This window comes from Tupaia chinensis, unplaced genomic scaffold, assembly GCF_000334495.1.
Source record: "Tupaia chinensis unplaced genomic scaffold, TupChi_1.0 Scaffold144255_1, whole genome shotgun sequence".
In the NCBI taxonomy this organism is placed as follows: Eukaryota; Metazoa; Chordata; class Mammalia; order Scandentia; family Tupaiidae; genus Tupaia; species Tupaia belangeri.
The window spans coordinates 253,928-260,807 of record NW_006204113.1 but is presented as its reverse complement, the minus strand read 5'-3'; the positions used below and the strand labels follow the sequence as shown (position 1 = coordinate 260,807).

At 56.7% G+C, this 6,880-nt stretch overlaps 1 pseudogene; it reads left to right on the top strand.

The window, feature by feature from the left end:
- Positions 1–1,283: 1,283 nt before the first annotated feature.
- LOC114005670 (translation machinery-associated protein 7 pseudogene) lies at positions 1,284–1,476 on the top strand (annotated as a pseudogene).
- The last annotated feature ends 5,404 nt before the right edge of the window (positions 1,477–6,880 follow it).

The window sequence follows — 6,880 nt, the reverse complement described above, 5'->3', positions numbered from 1 at the left end:
CTGCCAGTGTTTGGGGAACAGCCAGGGCTGAATGAGTGAGAGAGGCCAGAACAGAGATCAGAGCAGAACCCCCACCCTCACCCAGAGCCTCTTCAGGAGAACAGAGAGGCAGGGTCACCCTGGCCTGCAGCAGGACTGGGACGAAGCTCCGCAGGAGTCGCTGTGCTGTGTGGAGTGGAATTGGGTGCACCTCATCTGTTCTCAGTAGGAGCTGAGGTGCCTTCCCCAGGTCTCGGCGGGATCCTGGTGCTGCCGAATCAGAGTGGCTCCAGGGTCCCCTTTAACCCTGAGTGTTAGAAATGAAGAGGGGAGGGCTCCATGGAAGCCACGACCTTGCACTTTGGAGGGGCTGGTACGACAAAGACAGAGCAAACTGCACTCTACAGGACACCTGGAGCCTGGTGGAAGAACCTGGGCCCAGGGACCAGCGGTTAGCGTAATGACTATGTCGCTGGACTCCCATGTGGTCAACCACGCTTTGAGTCCTGGACCCGGTGGCTTAAACTCACGCTGGGCACGTGTGCGTGTGTGCCCAAGATCCTGAGAGGAGAATGGAGGAGAAGGGATTGAGGCATGACCATCCCCCGTATGGGGTGATTTCTCGCTTTCTGTCTCTCTGTCTCTCTCACGAGCACACAACGCCCTATAGCAAAACCTCTTTAAAAAAAAAAAAAAAAAAAATCTGGGCCCAGAAGTCAAGCCTGATTGGGTTTGGATGCAGTCCTAGCATTCCTAGAGATGTCGTTTCAGACAAGTTTCCCAACCTCCCCAGGTCTTATCCACAGACAGCCTACCTAGACCTGCCTGCCCAGCAGGGCTGGTAAGTTCCAGTAGAAACATCTGGCACAACACGTGGGCAATGCTCAGTCATGGGGCCTGTTGTGTCTCCTTGCAGTTGTTACTAAAGGTGGTCCCAGAAGGCTCATGTGGGGATATCTTTGATGTGCTCACTGTACACTGTATGCATGTCTTTTTTTTTTTAAGAGAGATGTTTGCTATAGGGTGCATGTGCTCACTGGAGAGACAGAGAGAGACAGAGAGAAAGTGAGAAATCACGCCCCAGGGTGACCACATCACAATCCCTTCTCTTCCATTCTCTTCTTAGGATCTTGGGCATGCACACACACACACCCAGCGTGAGTTTAAGCCACTGGGTCCGAGACTTGTACCGTGGCCAACTACGTGGGAGTCCAGCGACATAACCATTATGCCATCTGCTGGCCCCAACTGTATGCATGTCTTAAAACAACCACACGAGGTCTGGGAGAGGGTCGGCAGGCGCGATGTCTGGCCGTGAGGGTGGCAAGAAGCAGCCCCTGAAACAGCCCAAGAGGCAGGCCAAGGAGATGGACGAGGCAGATAAGGCTTTCAGGCAGAAGCAAAAAGAGGAGCAGAAGAGGCTGGAGGAGCTAAAGCGAAGGCGGTGGGGAAGGGCCCCGGGCCTCAGGTGGAATGAAGAAGTCTGGCAACAAGTAAGGTGCTCCTCGTGTCTGGACCATGGCGACCACCCTCGGTTCCCTCCCTGTTTAACATCTGGATTCCCCACCATAGCAGCTACAGCTAGAATGAAGTGTCATCTTAGAGCGTGTGGTACATTTAAGAATAAACTTTTGTCAAACAAAACAAAACAAAAAACAACCATACCGGGGCCAGCTATGTGGTCTGGTGGTTAAGGCAACTGGATCCCTCATGACTGACTGCACGGTTTGAATCCCGGCCTGGGTAGCTTGAAAAACACATCAGGCACATGTGCGTGTATCTCCAAATCCCCAAAGATGGAGAAATGGAGGCGACGAGATTGTGGCGTGGCCACTCTGTACTGGGCGGTGCCTGCTCTCTCTCAACGTCACTCGCCTGTGTCTCTGACAAACACGTGCACTCCGGCAAATGAAAAACAGACAAACCAACAAAGCACCATAGCCCGCAAAGATACACATTGATTATATATGTACACCAGAAATCATCATTTTTAAACAAATCAAAATTATTTATTTTAATAATTTTTAAAATTTTTATTTATTTATTTATTTTAATTTGACCAGAGAGGGACAGAGAGAGAGAGAGAAAGTGAGAAAGCACGCTGCCAGGTCTGAGACTCAAACCATGGTCAGCCGTGGAATCCAGCACCCTTCACTACCATGCCGCTTTCTGGATCCAATAAATAAAAATTTAAAAATAAAAAAATACAGTTGGAGGAAAATGACTGCAGGTGTGGCCTATTGTAGAGACGCGTCAGTGGGCTAATGGGCTGATAGGCTCTCCACTATGAAGCAGGCCATGGGTGGGGTAAAAGAAGATATTGGGGTGAGAGCCAGAGAGGACAGCGTGAGGGGCTCCTCCCAGCTGGGGACAAGCACAGCTGAAGGGGATGCTGAGCATGGCCGCTGATGGTTCCGCTTCCTGCCACAGAGGCAGATGGGAGCTGGGCCCCCTCTCCACTGCTGGATGCCTGGCAAGCTCTAGATTTAGCCAGGCCCCCACTGTAGTACCCCACTCTTCTATCCTGTCACCAGCAGCCCCGCAGGCACCACGCCCTGCTCCCACTGCTCCTTCGCACCCTCCAGGCACCCGGGAGCTTGGAGGCTCAGGGAGTGTGCACAGAGGGAAGCGTTTCCTGCTGGTCAACCTGGAGATGGGAACTGAGGCACAGAGTGCACAGGGACCACCCTCTGAGCCACAGGTTGGGGCTCGAATCCCTGACCTTACCTCCATCCCCAGACACTGACCCGAGGTCCGAGAGGGCACGGTGGCCTGGGCTGGCCTGGGCTGAGGAGTCAAGATCTTCGTTCTCTGGAGGGGAGGCCAGACCTGGGCAGTGGTCTCCGCCAACCCCTCTGCATAGGCAGGTTTCTGTTTGATGAGAGCAAGGGGAGAGGAGGAGGCAAGGAGACCCAGACGCTGTCCCCTCTGTGGCCCAGGCCTGGCTGAGGAGGCCAATTACCCACGAGCCCTGCTCCCCAGGGCCCCATCACAAGGAGCAGCTCTCATCACCTCCAAGCCCCAGTGGATCCCCCTTTATCAGGCCCCCTGGCACCAGCCTGTCTGAGCCTCCCCCACCTCTGACGCCCAGGACGTTTGTTTTGGTATCTGGTGGCTGTGGTCCGAGCATAATTGGGGTTGAAACGCCCACTCGGACCCCCTAAAGGATAAACAAGCTGGCTAGGGCAGCCCTGGCCCTGATGTGAAGACAGACGTGAAGACAGCGGGTCCAGGGAAGCCAGGCAAGCTGGGCGTGGAGGGGAGGGGGACTCACGGAGGACACGGAGGAGGCCAGTGGGGCCCAGTCCAGGGCAGCTGCTGCAGGAGACCAGCACTCACATGCCAGCTAGGACACCCCTGCTCTCCCACTCTGGTCTGAGGCTGTCCTCAGGAGGCATTGGGTCTAGCGGAGGCTGTAGCCTGGCTCTGGGGGATTCCTTATGTGGTGCCTCTGAGATTGGGAGGCTTGCCAACAGTTCAGTTCCTCGGACCCCGCCCAGGGGCCAGCTCACCAGATCTGCGGTAGCACAGACCCTGCACTGGAGAAATGCTGGCCTACCGGGGGTGGGGGATATTTTGGACACGTGCCAGTGTGTTCCCAGCCACTGAGGCCAGGATCGAACCAGTTGTCATCTGGGGTCTAGCTGCCTTAACTGCCCGGCCAATGCTGGCCCAAGTGGCTTTTTTGTTGTTGCTTGTCTGTTTTTTAGGTTTCTGCCATAGGGCATGTGTGCTCGCCAGGGAGAGACAGAGGAAAGGGAGAAATCTCCCTCCAGGGGACGGCCACTCTGCAACCCCTTCTCCATTCTCCTGCTGGGATTTTGGGCACGCATGCACACCCACCCAGTGTGATTTTTAAGCTGCCGGGTCTGGGACTCAAACCATGGTCGGCCATTTGGGAGTCCAGTGCCTTAACCACTACTCTCTCTGCAGTCACACCCACCCTAGTGTGGTGTTTTTGTTTTTGGTTTAATTTTTATTTATTCATTCATTTATTTTAATTTGACCAGAGAGAGACAGAGAGAGAGAAAGACAGAAAGTGAGAAAGCAAGCCAGCAGGTCCAGGACTCAAACCGTGGTTGGCCATGTGGGAGTGTCCAGCACTTTAACCACCACACCACCTGCTGGTTCCCCACTGTGGTGTTTTAAGGCATGCATACAGTGTACAATAACCAAATCAAGGATTCACCCATATTAAACTTCTGGGACCATCTTTAATAACAAGAGCAAGGATAAAAAAAGCAGGTCCTGTGTCATGAACACTTCCCGTGTTTCATGACGGAGAGGGGCCTGAGAGCCCCGTCTGGGAGTTCCCACCTGGACCCACAGGCCTGCTGGGGGCCACGAAGGGCACAGAACCCCAGCTAATATCTCCGGAGAGCTTGGGCAGGGGTGGCTTACAGCCAGGACTCCCCAGCAAGGACCGCCATGGAGACATTAGGTTCCAGATAGTTTCCTAGGGCTCCAGAGGAGGCAACTGGGGCTGAGGAGGCCTGGCTGCCCTTCAGAGCCTGGTTCTGCCAGCTCCACCCTCCGGGTTCAGGGCATTTAAAGGGCCAGAGCCCTGCGTCATTGGTGGAAGCTTGTAAGCTGCCGGGCTATGCATTTGGCACACCACCATGCCATCGTGCTCGCCCGGCCTCAGCAACTGGTCTAAGGCCATCCGTGTGGGTCCGTGTGGGGCACGAGAGACTCAGAGGAGTGTCAGGCTTGGGCCCTCTGCAAGCCTGGGCTGAAGCCATGGGTCTCCTGAATCTCGGAGCCATCTGTGTCCCTGGGCAGCCCGTCACTCTCCATGTGTGGGGCAGTGGGGAAAGAGAAGGGGTCTGTGCGGGCTGGAGCCTTTGAGTGGACCGTGTCCGAGCAACTCACTGTCCGTGTACATGACCAGAGAGCGAGCATTTTGGATCCTGACGGCTGGCCTCCGCTGGACCTCACTGACCTTATGACGCCAGGAGCGTCTGTCTGAGCTACTTCTGAGGGTCTGCTAGCCTCCCCCAGAGAGGGGGCGGGGAGTGATGGATCTGAGCCCGGGAATGAGAGTCCTGGCCAGCAGGCTGCATTTGCGTCAGTAAAGCTGAGCTGGCTGCAGCCTCCCCAGCCCAACTCTGCCCTCCTGCCCACATACACCTCTGGGCCCTCCAGAATGACCCCATTCGAGAGTGACACCCTGAGTGGTTGGATAGGTCCTGTCCTCCCGCCCCACTGAGGCTCAGAGCTTTCCTCCTCAGCACCCCATCTCCTCCAGCATGGAGCCAACCTTTCCCAAGTGCTCCTGGACTGCCGTCCTGGGACTTAGGTCTGCCATCTGGTGGACATTGCCATTACTGCTGTCACCACCTTCAGTGGCCAGGGCCTTCCAGAAGGCGTAGACAGAGAGAGCCTCGCAGCCCCAGGGTAGGATGGGGAAGGAGGGCCGGGACACGCCCACATCCTGCTTCCTGGGGTGGGGAACTCCGAGGGCTGGGCTTGACTGGCGGGCGGGGCGTCTCAGGTGGTGAGCAGGAAGTCAGGTAAAGCCTGGCTCTCCTCTACTCCCCAGAGCCCTAGGAAGCCTAGGGGCCACCCCAATGCCTTCCCTGCACCCCGTTCTGCCCTGACTCTCCTGTCTGGAGGTGGAGAGGTTCCTGAGGCCACAACCCTTTTCCTGAAGCTGAAGGGCTCCCCCGTGTGCTCCCTGGAGGGATGAATATTCTCCAGTGGGGACACCTCCCCTCATCTCCTTGCCTGTGGCTCCATGTCCTGGCTGACCAGTGACCACCCACAGCTGGGAGACCCCGAAGCCCAAGGATGCACCTCGGAGCTGGAGGATGGAAACCCTCATTACAGGACTCCTCTGAGCAGCGCCCGAGAGTGAATTATTCATGTACAAGGCGGAGAAGACCATAAATCAGCGGCAATGATTAACATGCGCTATTTTACGTGCGAGAAAGATCTATGGCGGGAGGCTGCCAGGTTGTGGGTGATTAATGCTGCTGTTGGCCCTGGCTTCTGGGCCTTCGTATTCAATTATGGGCCCGGAGTATGTGGGGGGGTCCTGAGATGGCATGAGGGAGACTGGGGTTCCAGGGAGGGAACGCTTGATGCCTAGTACTAAGAATGAGGGGACAACAGGTGGCAGGCTGGCCCTGCAGGTACCTTTGAGTTGAGAAGCTGCTGTTGAGAAGCCAAGTTCATGGGTGGAGTCGTTTTTCTATTTCTGTCACCAGGGTCACCTTGCCCCTGGGTCACTTCTGAATAGTTAAGGAGAGGCACCGGAGGGGCACCAGTGGAAGGAGGCATTCTCAGGAAAACCTTCCATGTGCGAGCCCCTCCCCACACACCCTGTTGTCACCATCCCCAGCTGGCCTGGCATGGAGGAGGTTACTGCTGGAAAAGGTCCCTGTGGGCAGCAGAGCCAGGGAGCCAGGCCCTGCCTCGGCGCCAGAGGGAGAGAGGGCGTCAGCGGCCAGCCGGGGAAGAAGGCCCTGGGTGCTCTCCTCCCAGCTGACCCAGGAAGCCCTGGGAGACCCCCTCCCCAGGTTCCCACACACTCCCCCTGCCAGATCCAGCTGGCCCCCATCAGCGCCGGGGTTCCAAAGACGAGTGGTGGCTTTGGGGTTAAGCGATTTCCCCCTGCCCAGCGCCTCCTAGCCTGGCCCCCTTCAGCTCCTTCCTCCTCCTCCTCAGTGACCTCTGTGCACTATGGCCCTGCCTCCCCTCAGAAGCCAAGCCTTGTGACAAGGCACCGGGTGGGTGTGGGGGTTCTTCTGGGAGCTGAGCTGACAGCTGGGTGCAGAGACTCCCTGGGCCAGGCTGCACTGGGGCATATGGGGCAGCAGCCCCCTTGTCCCCCAGCCTGGCTGGAAGCCTGCTCTGAGGCACCCTATCACCAGCTCGTGCTTCGGAATTCCAGTCTGGG